This window comes from Myotis lucifugus, unplaced genomic scaffold (assembly GCF_000147115.1).
Source record: "Myotis lucifugus unplaced genomic scaffold, Myoluc2.0 scaffold_179, whole genome shotgun sequence".
In the NCBI taxonomy this organism is placed as follows: domain Eukaryota; kingdom Metazoa; phylum Chordata; class Mammalia; order Chiroptera; family Vespertilionidae; genus Myotis; species Myotis lucifugus.
The window spans coordinates 686,828-711,877 of record NW_005871227.1 but is presented as its reverse complement, the minus strand read 5'-3'; the positions used below and the strand labels follow the sequence as shown (position 1 = coordinate 711,877).

The 25,050-nt window shown below is 40.7% G+C and overlaps 1 pseudogene; it reads left to right on the top strand.

Moving 5' to 3' along the window:
• Nucleotides 1-13,619, top strand: part of LOC111827526 — a 43,262-nt pseudogene extending 29,643 nt beyond the window's left edge.
• Nucleotides 13,620-25,050: the final 11,431 nt, after the last annotated feature.

The following is a 25,050-nucleotide window of genomic DNA, read 5'->3' as shown; positions in this document are numbered from 1 at the left end:
CCTCATGTTATTTCCCTTCCAGTGGAAGTAGAGAAATGCCCATGAGAACTCATGGAGGACCCACCCAGGGCAGGAGAATCCCAGGGCTCTGTATGGAAGGTGATATGGCACCCCAGGACCTGTGTCCTCTTGATAAGGCTGGCTGAAGTCTGGCTCTGTGGGGGCAGAGGGCCTGGCTCCCCAGAATCACTAGGAATGATGACGAAGGCTCAAGTGTGAAAAGTTTTGGGGAAGCAACCTTGGGCCTTTTGATTCCTTAAGTGTCACCGTGGCACTCGCAGGTGTGGGTTCTGTCTGCATGGCAGCTCACTCTCAATGTCCTGTGCACGTCACATACAAGAAGACAAACACCACCACTCTGCTGGGGACAGGGATTGACCTGTATCCTCACAAAATGCCACACGAATCAGAAATGTCATTCTCTGTCTGTCAGAATGCGGTAGGCAGCTTGGCTACAGGTGGTATTTATTTCTTTACTCACCTGTGCATTGGAACATTATCTCTACAATGCAGATGTAAAGCCTCGGTAGACACTTGTGAATTTTCAAAGAAAGTTTGAATAATGCCTTGGGTTGTTTTTTTTTTTAAAATCTGCAAAAGAATATAATAACACTCATTTCATAGAAACATGATAAGGATTAGTATGAAAAAATGTAGGCTTATTATTAACTAGAGGCCCAGTACATGAAATTCATTCATGGGGGTGAGGGTGGAGGGGGGTCCCTCAGCCTGGCCTGCACCCTCTTGCAATCCAGGACCATTGGCTCCTAACCCCTCTGCCTGCCTGCCTGATTGCCCCTAACCACTCGCCTGCCTGCCTGATCGCCCCTAACCACTCTGCCTGCCTGCCCAATTGCCCCTAACTGCTCACCTGCCTGACTGATCACTCTTAGCCACTTCTGCCTCGGACCCTGCCGCCGTGACTTCATCCAGAATGACGTCTGGAAGGTCGTTCGGCTGCCCGGTATAATTAGCATATTATGCTTTTATTATGATAGATGTCATTATTTTCAATATTCTTAAGAATATTCCAATTTCTTAAAAATATAACTAACTTGCTAACTGCTCACTATATCTCAATATAGGGTGTGTAATTGAGATCAAAATGACATTCGCAAGGAGATACCTGGGAGGCTTCAACTCAGTTTGTACCATACCACAGTGTGTCATCCATGTGTTCATACTTATATACCTTTTTTTTTCACATCCCCACATTCAGAACCATGGAACAAAAAACCATCTTCTGCAGCCCATCACTTCAGTGATGTAAAGCGATTTAGTGATTGTTGCTAAGAGATCCAAATGGATCCCAGTAAGATGTGTGGACACTCACATTCCAGCCAATGCGAAATATTCTATGGTGGATTTCAAGTGTGCCAATAGATTCAGAATTCATTCCTGTAAAAAGTGTTATTGAAATCTACTTGAAAATCCCTAATGCCAATAATACCATCTAACGTACCATGATTAAAAGCTAGACTCCTTTAATAAAAATGGGGGTACTATGGACAGTGACTCTAGCAGTGGTCCCAGCAAGAAAGATACTTAATTATGTTAACAAAGGATATTCTTTCTCCCTTGTTCCCCCTTTTTTCAAACAGTCTCACCACTTTGTTCACAAAAGCCATTCGTTTCCTCTTTCCCTGCCTTGGAAATCATGATTATTAACTGCTATAGGTCAGCTGGGTGGGATCCACTCAGCTATTCTTAGGCTCTGATTTCTTCATAGCCTAGAGAACAGACCTTTATTGAATTTTAATTTTAGCTAAAATGTTTGACGCTTTCCCATGGCTCAAAGATGAATTCACTCAGGGAGCGAGTCAGACGGCAGTTTCTCTGGAAGTTTTCTACTTCCCAAAGCCAACCCAGAAAATAAACCATTGTCTGCATTGAAGGATTTGATACTCACTCAGAGTCTTCATGGATCCTTAGTATGAACATGCCAGATCCCCTTTGCTTTTTTTGTTTTGTTTTAAATAATTCTTTATTGTTGAAAGTATTACATATGTTCCTCTTTTTCCTCAGTTGACCCCCTAAACCTCCCACCCCCCACCCTAGGCCTCACCACCCTATTGTCTGTGTCCATGGGTTATGTATATATGCATAACAAGGTGTCAAACCCACTTTTGCATCCATCCCGTGCCTTCCATGCGAGTGAGGAATTGGGATGCTGAGGAGTGGGGCTGTTTGACCCAGATGGATATGATCCTGAGTTCACAAAGCCCTGTGTATTTATTCTTTTTTTTTATATTTTATTGATTTTTTACAGAGAGGAAGGGAGAGAGATAGAGAGTCAGAAACATCGATGAGAGAGAAACATCGATCAGCTGCCTCCTGCACATCTCCCACTGGGGATGTGCCGCAACCCAGGCACATGCCCTTGACCGGAACCGAACCCGGGACCCTTCAGTTGGACCCAGATGGATATGATCCTGAGTTCACAAAGCCCTGTGTATTTATTCTTTATTTAGCTTTTGTAATCATGGTCGTCCTCAAACATCAGATGAATATGTAAGAGCCAGAGTTTTCTTTTAGAGAGGGTGCAGCAGATTTGGCTCTGAGATCCCACTCCACCCACTGCTGCAGAAGGAGAGAAGGCTTCCAGGGCGGGTGATACAGCAGAGGGTGTTTGCCTGCTTCTCCTCCACTCATTTTCACCAAAATGCCAAACCATCCTTGTCTAAATGGAATCAAGGAGAAATGGAATTATGCAGGCACAGGCGAGAGCATTCACCCCCCTCTCACCAGCACATGCAAACACAGGGTGGATCTCCAGGTAGAAAATGATAGAAGGCTTGGTGGAAGGTTGCATTTTTTAGGGAGGTTTAAGTTCCCACTGGGAGCCCAAAGACCAATAAGCTAATTGCTGATAAGTGACAAAGGTGTGATTACTTCTAAGAAAACTATTTCTGGGTCCGATATTGAAACTGCTGACACTGGTCAAGGGGGCGGGGGTGTATAGATACATCTCCTTTCTAACAAGAGCATTAGTGCTTAAATTCTTCAGAAGAAATGACTGTCCCTTCTCTTGGAGCAGAGCTATGCATTATCTTATTAAAGACTGAAAGAAGCCCTTTAGCCCACATATCTCCTTAACTTTATTTAAGCAGAATTTCCTAAAGGAATTATCCACAGAGCACTGTTTTCCAAGAATACCTCTTAGCATCCTAAGAGATGCATGCTTTCTGGTATTTATGTTGCAGCAATACATGAAGGAGGTGGGCTAGAGCAAGCATGTCAAACTCGTGGCCCATGGGCTGCATGCCTCCTTTATTTGGCCTTTGAGTTTGACATGCGTGGGCTGGATGATATGTAAGGACACACCCAGGCTCTAAATTTCAGGACTTCTACTCTCTCGCAGTGTATATTCCTCCATTTCTTTCTGCTGCAAACCAGTTTCAGGAGGTATCAGATTCAAGGACAGGAGCTCCTCAATCTCTTCCTTCTGCTTTAATGCAAATTCACTTTTTTTCTAGCTCCTCCTTGAATGTTTTGAGAGTCACTTTGAGGCAGCACCCATATCAGAAATAACCCTTTCATTAGTCAGAAGACCACACACAAATGTCACCTGTCAGAGTTCTCTAACATTAGTTCTTCAATAATTCCCTTAAAAAATCTATTCTTCCACCTTGGTATCATCTTTTTTTTTAAAATAGAGCCTATGGATTTGAATATTTTTAATAAAAGGAACAGAGACTTGAAGATACAATAAATTTACAGTTGAAAGAGTCAACTTCTGGAAAAACTTCCCAAATCCTAACTGTTTCAGACTACAGGCCCTTCCTCGTTTTTCCTTCCCTAACCTTGGACCTCACTCCACATGGTGGTCCCGCTTCAATGAGCTTCTGTTCACCCCTTCCCAGAAGTGCCCACCACAGAGAGAAAATACAGCCCCGGCAGCACGATAGCCCCTAAACCTTACAGAGATAGAGGGCAATGGGAAGTGGGCTTTAATGGATAATAAGAAAACCTGGACCCCTATGACAACTCACTAAACACTCCCAAGATTTCTAAGCTTCGTGTTTAATTTTAGCCCAAAAAATGTGATCAAAACTGATGTATGTCATTTGGGAGCTATGGCAGCAAATGTCATGCACAAATCATTAGTGTCTGTCTGCCTTTGCTGTGGTGACAAGGTGCAGCTGCAAAATGGAGGGGCCTCAGTCAGCCTTGGCCCCTGCAAGACTGCCTGCGGGAAAGCCCCCTCTTCACTTGGGTGGGTCCAGTAGGATGAGGGAGAAATATTGGTTGAGTGAACCTATCACGGCTGGAGTTGTTTAGTTCCACAGCCCAGCCTGGTGATCCATCCCTCAGAAAGCATTGGTGAATTACCGCCAGCTGCATGGTGGGCAGGGACAGGAGACAGACCTCTGGGCACACTAACTGCTGTGGAAAAGGGGGCTGAATATTAGGTATAGAGAGAAAACAGTTTTCATGCCCATTTGTAAACATGCCTTTAGTATTCTTAACAGATCCATTGCATGTGCATAAAGCCCTATGTTAAGGAATCCTGAAGATTGTGTTAGAGATTCTTCATTGTGAGGCCCCATCTGGCCATCAAGTCAACATTTTGGTGCCCTGAGTGGCTCAACTGAGGAGAGCAACACTCCCTTTCTCTTAACTCAGCCACAGCAGGCCTTATTTCAGTCACACTATCTTTACACAGAATGACACATCTAAATAGAAATCAAGCACTAAGTTCTGTTTTCTCAATAGGAAAATTTGCTAAAGCCATCCCTCATCCCTTTATGGTTTTACGACAGCCATGTTCTAATACACCCTTCCCCCAAAAGATTAAAAAGGCCAAAAAATATTTTTTATCTAAGTTGTAGCTAATAATGGTATGAAAAATACATTAGTACTTTTAGTCCAGCTTCCACTAATTAAGTACTTTATGTAAGTGTGTTCTATATAAAAATGTAAAAAAAAAAAGTAAATAATACAGAGATCGTTGGCTTAGGATGGCCACGCTATTAGCAGGACTCAGCACTTAAGGAGGAAAAAATATGCCTTGTCCCCTATCTTGACAAGAGCAAGTAGAGTGCAGGTGAATGAAAGGGGGGAGAAAAGACATATAACTAACAATCTTTCAAACTTCCGTTCACGAATATTGTTTTGTGTCATCGCAATTGCACAATGAAATATGAAAGTTCAATTTCCTCTTCATTTCTTCTTAATAAAACTTCTGTTCATTTCATTTCTGAGAGAAGATTGAATCTAAATTACTTTGACTTCCCTTGGCCTAGCTTTGGCGAATGCTACCAGACATGAAAACGGAGGCCTTTTCAGCAGCACCCATAGAAAGAAAGAGCGACCGCCTCTGTCTCTGTGCTGCTCCGAACCTTCCTCTCCCCGCTATGCATCTCCTGTTGTAGACTTCTCTCTCTGCAAATGGACTGGTTAAGAGAGGGAGCAAGGATTACAACATAAAGGTAGGGCTCCTGCTTAGGAAAGTTCAAAGGAGTGGGAGTCGTCTGTCCCTGTGAATTTTGGAACCTGACCTCCCAGGCCCCCTTTGTGGACAGAGGCACACACTCAGTTTTTATTAAGTCTACTCCATTCTGTCCCCACCCCAACCTCTCATACACCATCGGTTCTTTGACCTTGCAAAGGACTACCCAGAACCTCGGAACCCAACCTTCTTGCTAGAGGCATTTTCCCTCTCCCAGATCTATTAGCCTCCACATTTTCTGTGATTAGATTGATTGGGAAGAGGAAGATTGGGGCACTGGGCAATGGAATTAAAGTCGTGCTCCCAAGTTTAATTACATTTTGCTTGCTCAAAGGAAGCAGACCAAACCACTGAACACTAAGGAAAGAACAAATCACTGTCAAAGGATGCACATCGGATGAGAACCAATTCAGAGCTCATTGCTGGTGTCAACATCAGCAATAAGATTTATCCTTAGGGGCAGGCAGAGAGCTGGTCCATAGTGGGAGTGGCCAGAGTGAAAATAGCTCCCCCCAAAATCACACATACCGACTCCTGGGAAGGCTCTCAGCACATAGATCTTCCCCTTGAGACAGGGTCTCTTAAAGCTGACCTTGGTAATGCTCTTGTACTTACAAGCATATAGACATCTTTCTATCATCTATCTATCTATCTATCTATCTATCTATCTATCTATCTACCTACTTACCTACCTGCCTACCTATCTGTTGGCAGTCTAGAATGAAAGAAAGGGCACAGATTATGACTTAATACAGATTGAGGTTCAAGACCTAACTTTATCACTTTCTGGCTTTGAACAAGTTACTTATTATCATGAGCCACTGTTTCCTTAAGTTAAAATGGCACCAATAACCTCTATGGATTCCCACAAAAATCAAATTAGAGCGACCGCCTCTGTCTCTTATGATTACTAGTAATATTACATGAGCTGTTATAATATATGCATTTGTTAGGACTGCAGTTTGCAAACCATGTTTTATTCTCCTATTCTGACATACGTGAGGGTCCTCATGGAGAAGACTGGAGAGAAGATATTAAGATAAAAAATATTTCAGAGAACACAAGAGGGGCGTCCCCTGCAGCTTTGGTGCCTGACCTATGTCTTTGGCTTCAGGACCAGATGCCTGCCTAAGACATTCACTGTCCTCATTAGCACTAAAAGGGTCTGTCCCCAGGGGCTTGAAAGGAGTCCTCTTCCCCTGAATCCACATTTCCTGTGTGGCTGGCTTCCTGGAGTGTAGGCCTCTGGCCAAAGGAGGCAAATCTGTGGGCACAAGCTTTCCTCAGGATGTAGGGAAGAGATGAAAGGAGGAGAGCGAGGGAATGTCAAAGCACTTCCTAATGAGACCTCTCCTTGTTGTGAGGCCTCTGGGCTGAGGAATTAGTGTGCAGATAGATAATTTGCTAATGAGCATGGCCACAGCTACAGAATAACCTTTAAATGCTTGAAGAATGTACAGTAGTTCTGCCCTGTGCCTTCCTTAACTGGGTGTGCTGAGAAACAAGATGAGCCATTTCAAATTGCAACTCCTAAAAAAGACAATGGAACAAAATCCACAATCTAGTATGTAACTCTAAGACATATAGCATTAATAAACACGGTGTGACTCCACCCCTTGCATGTGCCAGTGAGTTTTAAAGAGATAGCTCCTCCTCAGAAATCCATAGTGGGCAGGTGTCCAGCTCAGACCTAAATTGCCTCTTTCTTTGCTCCACCCCCAGCAGTCTAATGCTGAGCAGTTTCCTCCTTAATTCATGGGAGTTTAGTAAATACTTCATGATACTTCATGGTACTCCTTCCACCTTCTTTCTTTCTTTCCCCCGCCCCCGCCCCCAATTTTGTCCTTCTTTTGAATTATGTGTAGCCTATAGACACCAAAGACAAGGTTGGGGTGTGATTTTGTGTTTTGTTGGTTTTTTTTTTACTTTTAGGAAATGCAAGATAGGAAGAAACTGAAGTACTGAGTATGTCTCTAAATGGCTGTCCTAGTGTTGACTAATTTCTTATTAGAAACGCATGTCTAATGCATTGTATTTCTAATTGATTTTTATAACATACACATACCCACACACCTACACTTTGACCTTTCCTGCTCAACCTCTTTGGAGAAAAGGAAGGCATTTTTCATGGTTCCCCAAGTGCTTACAAGTTTATCAGCAAACCGTGCACATTCAATCACGTTCCCCTAATGAACTGCTGCTGTCAATTTAGTTCTCATAAAAGCACAAGTGAGGCAACACATAGAGTCGTGATTCCTGAGCCCCGGTCTGTGAAACCCCAGGGTGTCTCCAATTATTTCCAGGAGGGGGCTGAGGGTGTCATGAAATTCTCTGAGAAAACTAATTTCAATCCACTTCAATTTGCAAAATTGCAGGCCACACAGCACTTTGATTAAGAAGGACATTTCAGAAAATCAAGTGAGTCACAGGAGGGGTATTGAGCATGGAAAAACAAACAAACAAAAAATTCTGTGCAGAAATTCATAACCAATTATAGTTCTCCTTCTTTTGTCCACATAGCAGGTGGTGACTTCTATTGCAATCCTGATACTTAGGTAGATGTGAAAGGTGCTAAGGGGAAGAAAATCAGGGAATCTCATATCTATTGAGAATTTGCAATGTGCAGAGCATTGTAAGAGAAGTTTTTGCATATTCTATTTCATATCATGCCTACAACATGCTTACGAGGTAGAACCAATATGAAAGGAAGCTGAGAGCTTAGAGACTCTAAATCAGTCCCCCAACATCCCAAGCGGACAAAGCATGGAGCTGGAAGCTGAGCTTATTTCTCTCTAAGTTCAAAGCTTACATTTTTCTCATTAATATATTTTCATAAATAGGGTATGAAAATCCACAAAGAGGATATGATCTGACCAAAAAGAAAACCACTTGAGAACCCAAGGACAGTTAAGTAGATATTAGACGATAGAGGGGTGCTGAATTTTAAAGTAAATATATATGGAGAGATATCAATGTGGGCTAGGGGAAATAAAAGGAGATTTCATGAACTAATGTGCTTAAGACCCTGAAGAGTGAGTAAAGTTGGAAGACACTGAGAAGGGCAAAAAGAGGATTTTAGGCAAAGGAATAGGTCAGAGAATTTAGTTGGATGTGAGAAAGGCCACCTTGGTGGTAGGAAGGTTTGATTGCCCAGAGTGGCCAGTCTGGGGAGAGTAATAGTGGGAAGTCCACTGAGTTAAGCAGTGTCTGGCCAGGCCAAGAACCATGAGCCTTTGGCAGACAGCTGCTCCTTGACTTTCTAGTTGTTTTTCATGGATTTTAACTACCTACTCTGTGTGCAGGAGGAGGCCAGGAACAAGCTCTGTTGGAAATTAGTTGTCTGGGGAGTCCTAGCATCTTCACCCAGCTGTGACTGAACAAGCCACTGAGTCTCACTTAATTCAAAATGTCCTTATATCTTGAAAGGAAACCATAACAATATTTGTATGATTGATAAAATTATAATTTATAGCCCTGATCTCTTAACTGATTTCCAGACCTCTGATTTCAAGTATCTATTTGACAGCTCCAATGTCTAATCAGACATTGTAATTTAATATGCCCAATACAACTCTTGATTCCACCCCTTCCCTAAACAAAGCACACAATATAAAACACAATCTTTTTTCTTTAATGCTACTTTGGCCATGTCATTTTGCTTTCTTCTTCCGTCCCTGAAAACTTTTGTGCAATCAAATCTCCAAAACATAGCCAAAATATACTCTAAAAGAATGTAAGTTCCTATCTTTAAAATATTGAAACTAAAGGTGAAGAAAGTATTTTGGTAGGAATATGCAAAGTGATGCCCCTTAGAAATGATGTGGCGCATCAAGGAAAAAATATCCAGTAGGGAATTTACTGACCTAACATGTTGGGAAGACCACAAAACTTCAGGTACTGGTTTTGGCAAATGTGGGAGACAGGACTATTGTTGAAAACTTTTCACCCCTTCCGTGATTCTATGTAGGAATGGACTTCTCTGCCCCTTAATTTTGAGCCCAGTTATTGGACATTTTTGGATGATATGAAACAGGCTGCAGGCAGTTTTGAAATCTGCTCTGAGAAGCTTAGCTGCTGTTCTGAAGGAGGAAAAGAGACACATGAGAAAAATTGGATCCAACATGTAGCCTAAAACCAAGCCCAGACAAGTCCAGGCCAGACCAACTGAATCCCAACCAGTGTGAAGTCAAGTAATTGTTGTCTTAAGGCAATAATTTTGGAGTGGTTTGTTAAGCAGCATTGTGGCAATTTCTGATTGATACAGAATTGTGAGAAAAGTTGAGGACTTAAAAATATTAAAAAATTCAATTTACTGAATGAGCGAGCATAGGACATTACAGGCAGATAATTAATGATTAAATAGGGAAAAAATTTCTTCATTTAAAATATTTATTGTCTTCACTTTGACATAACTCCTCTCTCTAATATTATTTTAATTCACTCCCTGACTCACTTATTCATTTATTCAAAAGTATATATATTGAGTGATATAGCCACATATGTGTCAAGATTATGGCAGGAAAAAATATATATACTAGATGTCTGGTGCATGAATTTGTGCACCAGTCAGGTCCCTCAGCCTAGCCTGTGGGATCAGGCTGAAACCAGCTCTCTGACATCCCCCAAAGGGGGCCCGGATTGCAAGAAGGTGCAGGCCAGACTGAAGGACCCCGCCGGAGCACTGTTGTACCAGGGAGGGACACGGGATGTTGGCCAGCCAGGGAGGGACTGGGGGAGGGCTCCAGGGCATATCTGGCCCATCTCACTCAGTCTTGATCAGCAGGACCCCAGCAGCAAGCTAACCTACTGGTTGGAGTGTCTGCCCCCTGGTGGTCAGTAAACATCATAGCAAGTAGTGTAGCATCCTTAGCATATCATTAGCATATTGTGCTTCTGCTGGTTGAACGGACACTTAGCATATTAGGCTTTTATTATATAGAATATGGCAGCCTTGGTATCCAGAGTTTCTAATGCACTTTTCTGCCAACTCTTCCAAGATATGCTACTACACCCTCAGCTGTCTACTATACTCCAGACATATATTTCAAAATGTCCACAGAATCTCTTGGATGTCCCAGAGGTATCTTGAATTCGACATATCCAAATATTAGTTTATTAACTCTCTTGCCTTTTAACCAAGAATCTACTCCTCTTCATGTCTTTCCCACATGTAAATCTGCCATCAGTTCACTCAAGCCAGGAAATCTGGAATGTTAATTTCGTCCTTCTTATCCTATTCCCAATCAAGCTTCTCCCACCATCAAGTGTATCTTGTTAATGTCCCTTTGGGAAATTCTCTCCTATCACATGTTGTCACTACTCCAAGAAAAGTCTCTATTCCATGAGAACAGCCTTTTTGTGTGTGTGAGAAATAAGTTATGAAAAATATGTAAGAAGTTTATACAGTTTCTAATACAAGTATATCATTAGTTTTTCTCTGCTAGATAATTCATAGTCACTACTGAACACTAGCAGAAATGCCATCTCTATGTTGAGAATGAGTATAACAAGGTCTAGGGGATGGTAAGTTGACAGGCCTAAGGAGGCAGAAATATTTCTCCTAGCAGTTTATCCTGTGAGCCATAAAAAAGGGGGGAAAGGAGAGACTTAAATAGATTACTTGCACATAGAACCAGTTTTAATTTCAAAACTTTAATGCATAACTCAGAAATTAGAGCATTACGTTTATTTCTTTGGAATTCCTACCAAATATTTTACAAAGAATCTTCTGACAGAGTAGTTTATTTAGAGAAGGAAACACCAGACCTTCAGAACCTCAATTTGCCTTTATTAAAATAAATGAACTTTGGCTTTGTTTGTGCTTAATCTTGGCTGGAAATTTACATTACCCAATCAGGAGTTAATAAGCCCCGCAGGGGAAATCAAGTGTCACATAAAAATTCCACAGGAAATCCACCAATAAATCAGTGCAGGCAAGGCTGAATATATGGAGATTGCTAGGCCTTCTAAAGTCTATTAAAAACCTTTCAATCCTATTTTAGACAAAACATAAAGGAGGGTTGGGAACTCTGTCATTCCTGAGAGGCCTTTCAATAACTACAGACTAATATTTAATCATCAAAAATGTCTATATATCCAAAATTAAGTCATTTAGGCTTGGTATATATAACACATTAATTTTATATAAACTTTTATTCTGACATAAAGTAGTTTACATAAGAGGGAAATAAAATCTTCTGGAGCTGAGCACACAACATTGCTCCTCTATCCATCCTTTATCAAAAAAGGGTTGTGATGCCCTGACCGGTTTGGCTCGGTGGATGGAGCGTTGGCCTGTGGACTGGAGGGTCCCGGGTTTGATTCCCGTCAGGGGCATGTACCTTGGTTGCGGGCACATCCCCGGTTGGGGTTGTGCAGGAGGCAGCTGATCGATGTTTCTCTCTCATTGATGTTTCTGACTCTCTATCCCTCTCCCTTCCTCTCTGTGAAAAGTCAATGGAATATATTTTTTTAAAAAAAGGGTTGTGATGATGGTTTACTATAGCATTTGGAAAGCAGTTCGTGATGGCATCTCCCCCCCCACCCCCCCCCCACCCCGGGCTGCCACAATACCTGTGAAGACACTAACAGAGGTGAGAAATCCCATCTCTGAAAATTAGACATGACTGTCAATTTTACTGCCACGATTTCAGAGGAATTTCTATGCACCCACGTCTGAAGGCAAGAGATGGAAAAGCACTAGACTTAGAATAAAAAGGTTGTAAGTAGGATGGTCCCTAATTGTTTCTGCCATTTTTTGGTCCTTATTTCACAAATTCATATTGTGTAATATGCTGAATATTGAGTAAGCTGTTACCGACCTCACCCCTAACATTGAATGCCAACTTGTCATCATTTGATTATGTGCCTGAGGGGCCGGGGGGCTCCCAAATGCTGCTACTTTTAATACCCCTCCTCTATAGAAATTTTCCTTTTTAAGGAAACTTCAAGAAGACTATTGGGAAGGAAGTAAACTAAAGTGGTGGACAATTGCACTCCTGAAGGTAGAAAAAAGTCGTAGGTGAAAGCGGTGTCATGGTCTTGGTGATAAAGAACTCTTGCAATGGCTCATCCAGCTATAAATCTTCATTCTGTCAAACCACACACAGCAGCAGAGGACCAGGGGCTGAAGAGAGTAAACAATCACTTCTTGTACAGCAAAGCTGAACCCTGCAACAGGGGGAGTCCCATCGACCTTGAAAGGGAGGCTGACCAACACTCAAATGAACTGTGAGGCCAAAATAAATCCATGTACGCTGTTTATTGTCAAGTACCAAAAACAAAAGGAAAACAAACAAACAAAAAACACTCTGGGCCATCTGTATATAGATGAAGAAAGCAGACCCTTTGGGCACTCTGCGCAGCACCATGCAGTCAGCAGGAAGAGTACCTGATGAAAGGCAGCAGAAAGGGAGCTGAGAAGGGAGTGGTTGATCCCTTTCCTAAGGAAGATTGCTGTGATGTGGAGGCCCCAGCTTTGTTCAATGTAAGAAACATTGGAAAAACACTAGTTTTGAGAACCCAAGGAACCAAACTTACCTCTGACGGCATCAAGAGTTTGTGTTTGTGAAGTGAGCTTAGCTGAGCTACAGAACAATGAAGATGCACTTAGAAAATTCAAGATAATCACTGAAGATGTTCAGGGCAAAAATTGCTGGATTAATTTCCATGGCTTGGAGCTTACCTGTGACAAAATGTGCTCCAAAAAATGGCAGACCATGATTGAAGGTCATGTTGATGCCCAGACTACTGATGTTTATTTGCTTCATCTATTCTGTGTTGGCTTTACTAAATTAAAATAATTTTAAAAAATGCAGCAATCAGATTCAGAAGACCTCTCATGCTCAGCATCAATGGGTTCATCAAGTCTGGAAGAAGATGATGGAAATCATGACCTGAGAGGTGCAGACAAATGACCTGAAAGAAGTGGTCAGCACATTGACTCCAGACAGCATTGGCAAAGACGTAGAAAAGGCTTGCCAACCTATTTATCTGCTCCATGATGTCTTGTTAGAAAAGTCAAAATGCCAAAGAAGCCCAAGTTTGAACCGGGGAAACTCATGGAGCTTCATGGTGAAGGCCACAGTTCAGGGATGAGACAGGTGCTAAAATTGAATGCACTGATGGATACGAACCCCCAGTCCTAGAATCAAAGTCAGACATTTAATGGTACAAATTAAAATATTATTTGTTATTTAAAAAAAGAAAATAGAATATTATCCTAAAGAGCCAATGAGAGGACAAACAGACCTCCCCTTCATCAAATAACTGACTGATGCAAATATGCATATTACAGAAAGACCAGCAATGAACAGGAATAGACTTCGCCTCACTCATGTGGTTTTAAAATACCATACTTTTTATCCTGTAGGGCCTAGGCCATTTTTACAAATGACTTAGAGCATATTAAATTATTCTGTGATTTGTGGCAGAGAATGAAAAATGAGGTTATCTAAAATGAGGTTATCTGTATTCTCCACATTAAGATCTCTGTCCTGAGAATTAGAAGGTTGGAACAAAAGAGACCTCTTTTCCCTTTTGAAAATTCTTAAGTTACTGCACAGTGATGTGATTCCCATGTTCCCAGTTTCTTCCTATTGGAAATTATACATTAATTTTATTTTCAAAGTTCTCACATTGGAAACTAAGGTACAAAAGCTTGACTTAGTAAGTCCCCCATTTCAGGCTGGTCCATTAACTTCTCTCAGTCCCCATTTCCACCCCTTTAGAAGGAAGTGATGGGACTTAATCCATGCATTTCTACTATAGTCTGTGGAGTTGAGGAGCTCTAGGGTTGGATTTAGGAGAGAGGTAATTGGATAGGTCTCCAATCCCTGCCATGGTTTCAACCAGGGCAGTTTAGCATCACACAATGCTCTCTGCATGAGAATACATCATGTTTTAATTTTCCACAGAAATAGAAACAATAGGAGATTGATTAAGCAGATCTATTATTATAAGCAACTGGATCACATAATTATAGAGCCTGAGAAGTCCTACCGTCTGCTGTCCACAGACGAGACCCAGGAAAGCCAGTGGTGTAATTCAGTGCACGTCTGAGAGCCTGAGAGCCAGGAACAGTAGGGGCAGGAAAGAGGAGATGGATGCTTCTACTCAGGCAAAGGGGAATGCATCCTGCCCCCAACTTTTTGTTCTACTCGGGCCTTCAAGATATTGGATGATGGTGAGCTCCCACAATGCAGAGGGAAGATTGCTTCACTAAGTCCTGCTGAGTCAAATGGAAGTTTTATCCAGGGCAAAATGGCCAGGCCATTGAATAATTTTTTTGTAAAATGGATTGACTCTAAGTCAACTCTTAGAGGGTTTTTTTTGTTTTTTTTTTTTGCTATCTGTGAATTTTCCATATTCACAATGAAAAAGAATACTTTTCTCTAACATTTCTAACCTGTCTTTATCAGAGATGTAATCTAGACCAAATTTATAACATTAGAGCATTGGTGGTGATAAAATAAATTCTTGTTCCTTTTTTTCTAATATCAAATATACTACAGTGAGTATGCTGGAAAAGGAGGGTACGGATAATGAAATGTTTGAAAATGTATTTCTGATGCTAGGTATGCAGGAAACTTTCCTTGCCTTAAACTTGACAGAATAACATGTGGAAAATCCACTTTTATTTTTCCGACTTACAAAAAATATCGAAATAACACGATTAATTGGAAAAATCTACTGTTGCACAATTTTGTCATCAAGTGTTTTATTCAAACCAATGAACATCAAGGATTTTGGCTTTTCTGCTTTTATCATAAATTTTACCTTTATGTCTGGATAGAGCTGATTAGGAAATGTAAAGTGTAATTCAAAAGAAATACAGCCACAGCAAGGGTCTATAGAAAGATCTCCTTGAGAGATGTAGTACCTAAGCTCTATCTAGACCACTCATAAATTTGGGGAGGGAAATTGATTTTGTTTTCTCTTCACTGCAGCAGTAAATAATTTCATAGCTTAGAAACAATTCCTATGCAAACTTTTCAGTGTATACTTAAAGAGAATAGAATTTGTCTCTTGCAGAGGTATGATAGCGTTCACACAACTGTAACTCTAAACTTAATTAAAAGTAAAAAAACACACATTTTAAACCATTTTGGATGATATATGCATTATAATGAATTTTATTCTGAAAGGTGTAATATTACTGAAATAGAAAACAAAATAATAGCATAGACAACAACTGTGTGATCAAATTACATCCATCCATCCATCCATCCATCCATTCATCCATCCATTTATCCAATATATATTGTTACCACATATACTCTGTGTCCAGCCCTATGCTGATGGCTGAACACACATTTTATGAAGGAGCTCTTAAATTCCTAAGTGAGTGGGTATCAATGCCCATAGTATGGTACATGCTATATAAGTGATGCCTAGTAATATGTGTATGTTGGAGTGTGGATGATTAGAGAAGTCCGAGCTAGAAAGCAGACTGTGTGAAGTTGCTAAAATGAGAAGCAAAATAATATTGAGTATAAGGAATTGGGCTTTGGCTTAAGACGAGTTACATATAAAAAAAAGTCCCCTTTGACACCTGGCTAGTTACGTGACTTGGCCAAGTTCTCAACAACTCGCAATTTTAGAATGCCTGGTGTGAAAATAGGAAGAGAGTTCCACTCAAAAAATGTTGTGAGAATAAAACGATACAGAAATAATTATGAATATTGTCAGGCATGTAGAAAATGTCTGACAGACAGTATTTGTCCTCCCTTCCTCTTCTTTATAAATGTACCAGTTGAAGAGGAGGCATCAGTGTGTATAAGAGTGTCAGGTCCTAAATGAAGGGACATAGCAGAATCAGGGATCAGGTGGATGTTCCCTGTACTGGGCATACGCTTTCTATGAACCAATAGCCAATGTAGGGTGGTGGGCTGCATGCCAGAGAAGGAAGTTATATCTGAACTTTTAGGAACCTGTGTGCCATGCTGACTTTATATATTATGTCCATAAACCTACTTTATTTAAAAAAAAAATCTTTATTGCTGACAGTATTACATATGTCCCTCTTTTTCCCCCATCAACCTCTTCTAGCCCGCCACTGTCCCCCACCCAAGGCCTTCACCATTCTATTGCATACAAGTTAATGGTTGGTCTCTTTCCACCCACCCACCCACCTTCCCCTGCCTTCCCTCTGAGGTTCAATAGTGTGTTCCATGCGTCTGTGTCTCTGGATCTATTTTTCTTCATCAGTTTATTTTGTTCATTAGATTCCACATGAGTGAGATCATATGATACTTATCTTTCTCTGACTGGCTTAATAAAATGACATAAATACCATGAAAAGAATTCAAAATTACTTGTATATGCCAAATAGTTTCTGACTGCTGGTATTAAAAATCAAAATGGTTCCTTGTATCAGAACATATGTTAAAATTAATTCCAAATAGATTAAATTATAATGTAAAATTCAGAAAGATATATTTTAAATAAGAAGCAAATACAGTTAACTAATAAATCATGGACAGGCAGGACTTTTCTACTTACTAAGCAATAACATGACAGCAGAAAGGATTATGAGATTTGTCTCCAGAAAATTGAAAATTTCTCAAATACGGGAAAAATAAAAATTAACTAAAAAACAAACTGAATAAAAAAAATTGCAGATCTACATGTATTAACATATCACTAAGGAAGCCAATGAGCTATTAATAAATGCAGTTTATTTGGTAAATAAATTCAGATCATGAGATTAATAGAATAAAAACAGTAATTTGATAATGAAAAATTTGGAAACCACCCCACACACAATTATAATTTATATCCTAATTGCTAGATCCAAGCAGGCCAAGAATTTTTTTGGTGAGGAAGTGAGGGGTTATAGAATTTGCAGAAAGTATTAAACAAAAATAAGACAAATTTGGGAAAAGACGGTGACGTTCTAATAATAGAATTGATAAGCTGCAGAATTCTGGGAAACTTTAGGGCAGGTTTTCCAGTCCCCTCTGCATTTCCCCCACTCCTGGGTATTGGGAGGCAGCCGTGTGACAATTCTGAGTTACAGTAAGAGAAATGTTTCTTGGCTCTAGGGCGTGTCGGAGACTTAAGATGGTAATATACATTTTCAGTCTCTAAAAAAAATGCACCATGGAATTTGTTTTCCTGCCATATTATAGGACAAATAACTGTAGGTCCCACATTCTCCTGTAAGCAGCAGCGCTATCAACACATCCCACAAAAAGTACCAAGCTCCTATTGTATGCCAAGGTTGGGTTTGAAATGCCTTAGGACCTGAATTCAGCTTTCATGCTACTTTCCCTTCGAGAGTCACAAAGCAAAGGACTGTTCAGTAATGGCAAATGTCAGATTCTCTTACGGCAGATGATGCTAACAAAACTATTCAAAGTCTCGACGCAGCTCACTTCAGGACATGGAGGAACCCGGTCTTACGGAGTGAAATGAATATACCCTTCAAGACTGACAGAGGTGTGCTAGAGAGGAAGGAAGGGAGGGAGAGAAGGAAGGAAAGAAAATACTTATGTTTCCTGGAAGCAATGTGGAAGCTAAAATCACTAGCATGGGTACAAGTGCCTGGGTGCCAATAATTAACATGTTTTTGGGTTTGGGGTTTTTTTTTGAAAATATATTTTGTTGATTTTTAGAGAAGGGGAAGGGAGAGGGAGAGAGAAAGAAATATCAATAATGAGAGAGAATCATTGATCCCCTGCCTCCTGCACTGAGGATCGAGCCCATAACCCAGGCACATGCCCTGATGGGGAATTGAACTGGGTCTCAGAGGACGTGTCATGAGTCACAACTATCTCCTAGTTTATGGGTTGATGCTCAGCCACTGAGCCACCCCAGCTGGACCAGTAATTTACAGTTTTTAAAAGTTTTTTTACACCACTTTTAAAGCCTGTCTCCAGACCATTGTGGTCTGAGATAACTGCTATCGTCTCCCCTCCTTGTCCTGCATGCTCTTTTGTAAAAAGCAGTGTCAGGAATAAAGATGAAGAAAATATCAGATTTCAAAACAAAGAGTTCAAAGAAATGGCCAACAGGAGATCTAATTACCCTCTTCCAAATTAACATCGTAAAGTCTTGTGATAATGCTGCCACCAGAGAGACCAAAGATAGAATTTGCCTTAAAAGTTGTTAATTAAAAAATTAAACTGCCCTGGCTGGGTGGCTCAGTTGGTTGGAGTGTCATCCCTTACACCAAAGGGTGGTAGGATGGATTCCCAGTCAGGGCACATGCCTAGGTTGTGGGTTCAATCCCATGTCAGGAGTATGAGGGAGGCAACCAGTCAATGTTTCTCTTTCACATTGATGTCTCTCTCTCTCTCTCTCTCTCTCTCTCTCTCTCTCTCTCTCTCCCTCTCTCTAAAATCAATTTTTAAAATTAAACTACTATGTGCACAAATACAGTGGACCAAGTTTACCCATATATCTTTACTTGACCATTGTTTGGTAAGCAAACTTAGATCATAGGGTTAATAGAAAAGTAATAAAAACAGTACTCTCATAATGAAAAACTTAGAAACTATAGCTCACACAAAATCACATTTCCTATTTCAGTTGGACCCTTGACCCATCTGTGTGAGATGTATCACTATTATCTCTGTTCCCTGAGCCTGAGGACTGGAAAGATGAAGTCACTGGCTCGGTGCCACTCAGCAGGGCTAGAAATGAAAGGCAGGTGATCTGACTCCAAATCCAGGGCATTTTCCTCCATGTTCCATTAGGCTCCCTGGGCTTTCCCTCTCCTTTCCCTACTTCTCTAAGGCCTCAGAGGGCATGTGCTGGGTAGCATTTATCTGGCCCTCTCTCATGTTGCTTCAGCATTTCCCAGAATGCTTTTCATAGAACACTTCATAATTTGGGCATCCCTTAAAGTGTTCCGTGAAAAGAGAGATCTATGATCAAATGCATTTAGGAATGCTTTATCATACATTAATTATTTTTAAGAGCATAATGCATAATATAGCATATTATAAGCTCTGAGAAATCCTGCAGAAATTCTGCAGGTCTGAGAAGTAAGGAGTTTTTGTTTGCCTAAGTCCATGCAAGCATTTTCCAAACTTCTGTGACTGCAGGGAGCGTCTCTAATTTCCCCATTTCCATTCTTCAAACGCCACAGAACCAAGTCTCTATTTGGTCTTCTACCTATACATCGAAACATCTTTTACTCACTCCCTAAATAAAACATAGACATGGGAAATAGTTTTATATAATTGCTATTTGGTATTTTCTGAATTCTTCCATTAACCAGGGTATAGTAGATTATCTCCAAAGAAAGCTCAGATAATACAGAAAGTTGTATCAAGTGACTGAGTCTGTTTACACTGGCCTTATGTAACTAATAGATGTGGCAGAAATAGCCCTGTACCAGATCAAGGACTAGCCCTTTAAGAGGTGTGTTCAGTGTCAACTTTTGCTTTCATATAAAACAACCTGGATCTGAGCTTCTGAATAAGAACAGACCAGGAAGACCGCAAGAGGCCACATGGAGAATAGACAACAGCCAGAACCAAGATCCCAGACCTTGGAGGAACATGTAGAATGTTCCAGGCCTATAATCTCCCAGCAGAATAAACCATATGAGGAAGGAACCATTAAGGCTGTCTATGTCACAACAAAACCGTGTCAGAAACGACATAATGTGAACTCAGCCAACCCCACATGGAGAAGAACCAATCAGCCAAGCTCAGCATCATAATAATGAATGGATCGTTGTTGCTTTAAGCCACTCCATTTGGGGGTTGTCTGTTATGTCACCATTGATAAACAAAGCACACAGTATCTCACACAACAGGGCAGAATGTGGGGCAGGCCCTGCATTTGTAACTTTCCATTGCTTTTCAGCGTAGACTGCACACGGACATTGAAAAACTAGATGGCCTCAGGGTTAAAAATTGCAGTCGGGAGAGGAAATTCCTCTTTCCCAAGCTGACACTTGGTATATGCTTACCTCTCTGCCACCATTAAACAACTTCTGTCTTAACCATAACTCCTGCTAAATGCACATCACCAGAACGGATAAATGGGTAGATAACTCCAGTTTCTGTGGGCCCTGTCCCTGTCCTCTTCTTCACTTGTCTCTTCCCAGTCAGTCCCCCATCCTTCCTATCAGTGTTTCTGTTCCTCTCCTGTGAGATATTCGCCAATGAAGACCCCAGAGTGAGAACTATTCAGCCCATTGCAGACTGAGACTTATAAAACGCGTTTTTTGTTGTTATTCTTTATTTTGCTGTTAAATTGGAATTGCCAAACTATTTCAGGCAAGATAGATATCCAGACTGACGGTGTTGTTTGCAAAGGAATTTGTTTTAATAGCTGTATTGGAGGAGGAATGCCCAAATTATGAATGCGCAGTAATAGTTTCCAGACAAAATCTTTTTATGAACTGTTTTTTTCATCTTTATTTTATGAAGATCCCCACAGGGATAGGCACAGTCAGTATTTGAAAAACTCATGCACTGTTGGTGGGAATGAAGACTGGTGCAGCCGCTATGGAAAACAGTATGGAGTTTTCTCAAAAAATTAAACATAGAACTGCTTTTTGACCCAGCTGTCCCACTTCTTGGAATATATCCTAAGAATCCCAAAACACCAATCAGAAAGAATATATGCATCCCTATGTTCATTTCAGCATTATTTACAATAGCCAAGATTTGGAAACAACCCAAGTGTCCATCAGTAGTTGAGTGGATTAAACAACTATGGTGCATTTACACAATGGAATACTAGTTGGCCATGAAAAAGAAGAAAATTTTACCCTTTGTGACAGCATGGATGGACCTGGAGAACATTATGCTAAGTGAAATCAGCCAGTCAGAGAAAAATAAGTACCATGTGATTTCACTCATATGTGGAATCTAATGAACAAAGTAAACTGACTAACAAAATACAGAGGCATGGATACATGGAACAGGCTGACAAGAATCAGAGGGGAGGGGGTGGGGGAAACTGGATGAAAGAAGGTGAAGAGATTACCCAAAGAACATATATTCATGACCCATGGACACAAACAACAGTGTGATGATGGCCGGGAGGGAGGGTGGCAGATACAGGGTAGAGGTGGGTAAAGGGAGGATAAATGGGGACATCTGTAGTAGTGTCAACAATAAATGTAAAATATAAATAAAAATAATAAATTTCATTTCTTTAGATTTGTACTTCCTTCCCATTCTAACCCAACTGACAAAATCAACAAATCTTCCATCTAAACTAGTGGTTTGTAGACTCTTTATATTCTCCTCCTTTTTCCTTTAACATATACCCAGGGGTTTGTAAAGATACATTTTGTTGTGATATGGAATTAGAGATACTAAGAGCTGGAAGGAACCATTAAGGCCGCCTATGTCACACCAAAACAGTGTCAGAAATGACATAACGTGAACTGGGCTCCACTGCAGAAAATGTTAACTCAAATGGAAAATCAGCTAATCTGAGTCTCCCTGTCCCTCTCTTCCACCCCTACCTGGGCCCAGATGCCTATGTAAATATTCCCAATTAGAAATGCATTCGCAACATAAAAACTCAACAAATGAATGCCTACAGGAAATAACACTCCAATAAATCTCGCAAAATGTCTGCTACTCACCATCTTGGAAGTTATGAGCATATGGAAATGAACATAATGTTTGCAATTAAAGGGCTTACTTGACTTCAGGTACAGTAAAAACATGCCTGAACCTTTCAGACGTATTCCAGGACTATGAATAAGGTTCTATAAAAATTGGAGTACGCTTTATTATACAGAGATCTATCATTTATTTCTTAAAAATTGCATCTTCCTCTGACTTGCTTCCCTACATCAATGTGCTTTGTATGCATACATTACAGAGATGAGATCTCAAATTCTTCCACGTATTGCAGAAAGAACAAGGTAATAATATTTTGTTGATGATCATGAAAATGACTTTGCAGTAGCTATTATGAACAGTTAAACTTGGAATATTAATGCCTCCCACTCATGATTATTTTAATGAGGTAATCCATAAATTCTCCATCAAGCTATAATTCGCTTTATAGTACTTATTCATAAGGGTGTGTTTCTGCAAAATATTTTTAGAAATTAAATCATTTTCTTCTCCATTGCTTCCAAACAGAGATTACTCTCTTTTAAAAAGTCAGCAAGCCAAAGTCAGAAAATTTAACCTCTCAGGGTCTTTCTTAGTGTGTACACTTGAGTTTCTTCTACAGGGGTGATTAGCAAACTTTTTTCTTTAAAGAGTCAGATAGTAAGTAGTGTAGGGTGTTGGAGCCATATGGCCTCTGTTGCAACTGCTCAGATCTTCTTTATAGAATGAAGGCGGGTATAGACCGTATGTGAATGAAAGGCTGAGGTAAGTCCCAATAGCACCAGCAGCAAGTAGCCTGAACTCGGCCAGGGCCCTTCCCTTACTGGTTCCTCCTCCACAACATCCTATTGGGATGCTTTTGCAAGGTCTCAGTAACCCTCTCGTGACTGGGATCTTACTATATCCTATGAAGAATGTGTGTCCATTTATTTGAGGGTGAATCTGGTCTTTGCAAAATAATTTTAATTTATTGAGAGATATATTCAAACTTTGAAAATTACTGAGTGGAAAAAGGTCTTCCCTTCACTGGATACTTCTTCAAATATATCCATTTTACCTTCATATCCTCTTGTTCATTTTCTTCTCTGGGCTCCTGTTCCTTAATTTTTCCTGAAAGTAGATTTGTTTTCCCCCATTCTTGACATTTGAACACCATTTGTTTGTCAAAGTGTATTTAGTGTATTTCCAGAAGGAAAACCAGCACTCCAGGTGTGAGACAGCCACTGACACAGAGTAGAGACTTCATCTTCCTCAGTTTGGACATTATTTTCCCCCGAGCAACATTCACAATGCTATTGTTTGACCCACCATGAGCTAGCCACCAATTATGCTTAACAGGGAATAATTAAAAAGGAGAGATTTGGCAGGTAAAAAGAGAAATGCCATGTAGAATGAGTAGCATAACAGAAAGAAATGTGAATTTTATTGTGCAGTCTTGGAAAGGAAGATTAAATTAAACCCTGGTGCACTGAGGCCAAAGGAGTGGTCCCTGAAGTTTCATGGGGAGAGGGGCCTGAGACCCAGATGGGCTGGTGTACCCTCATCTGTACACCAGCGTGATGCTTTTATGGGCCATCTAAAGCCCCCTCCAGTGCATTATCTTTTGAGATGCCCATGAAAAGGATGGGGAAATGGCTGGGATATACATAAGATTTCTCCCCCAGCTACACCTGGTTGAGGAGATGAAAACAAGATCACTTACTATTTTAGGTAGCTCTAGCACTGGGCTTATATTTTCATCTCTAGGGCTAAGACCAGTCCATGAGGTTGAAGTTAACAAATACCTAGAATCATTTTGTTTTTCTCCCTACATAGGCATGCCTCCCCCATCCTGACTCTGAGCTCTCCAGCTCCCTTGAGCACTCACGCTCCAATGCAGAGGCCCAGGCCATAGCAGCTGCCTGGCTTCCACCTGGCTTCCCTGCAGAGGTGAAACCCTGTGACTTCCTCAGTGGAATCCTGAGAATGGAGTCCAGGGTTAACTGAGGTCTTGGCACAGCAAGAAGCAGAGGGCAAGGGACAGAGCAGAAGCTAAGTGTAGTCTCCCAACTCCTTCACATTGGCTCTGCAAGGTCAGAGGTTGTCTGAAAGGATTGCATGACAACCTGCAAGGGATCCGTGTCTACTTTCTGACAGCTTCTGCGAATTTTAGACCTCGATGCTCACTTGTTTCACATCTGTGGTGCCTAACCTCACTGCAGCCTTCTCCACTCCCCCCCCCACTTTTGGTTCTCAAAGGATGTCCTAATAACTCCTCCTAAAAAATGCTTGAGGGGTTAGTTAATTATAGCTTTTAGATATGTCGTGAGTAAGCAATGAAAGGTTTATCTTTATATTTTACTTTCATTTTCAAGAAAATTCTAATGATGCATGAAACATTGTCAAACTTGCTATTTCTTGTCTATTCTTTATTTTACGTTGTGCTAGGCCAATCCCCCTTCTGTTAGAACTTTTGTCTATGACTACTTTGGGGGAAATGAGGAACCTTGATGAAGTAGACACGTGCACATCATCGCTCACATTTAAGTGGTTCCAAGTCTTTGCTTGGATGTGCAAAGTGATGATAATTCTGTCTGGTACCCAGGTTTGCAGCATTATCTTTGCAAAGACGATTTCTGCAATATTAGACATTCTCAAGTTTCAATATCATTCTCTTCTAATACTTGGGACACAACAGTGTAAGAGCTCACACTTCATGTGCTGCATCTGTCCCACCAATATTGGCAAAAGGTTCAGTTCTTACCCCGTCCCCTGCTCCACACACACACTGATGTGAAAACATCCATGGAAAGAGGCGCCACACGTTTCAAATGCAGTCACTTCACATGCGGAGGGCATTTCTTCTTTTTTCATGGCTACTCTTTCCTTTAAAAAAAATGGCAGTGAAATAATCACATTATCCAAGTCCTTAGAGCAGTGGTTCTCAACCTTCCTAATGCCGCGACCCTTTAATACAGTTCCTCATGTTGTGGTGACCCCCAATTTCATTGTTACAAATTGAACATAAAGCATAGTGATTAATCACAAAAAACAATATGTAATTATATATGTGTTTTC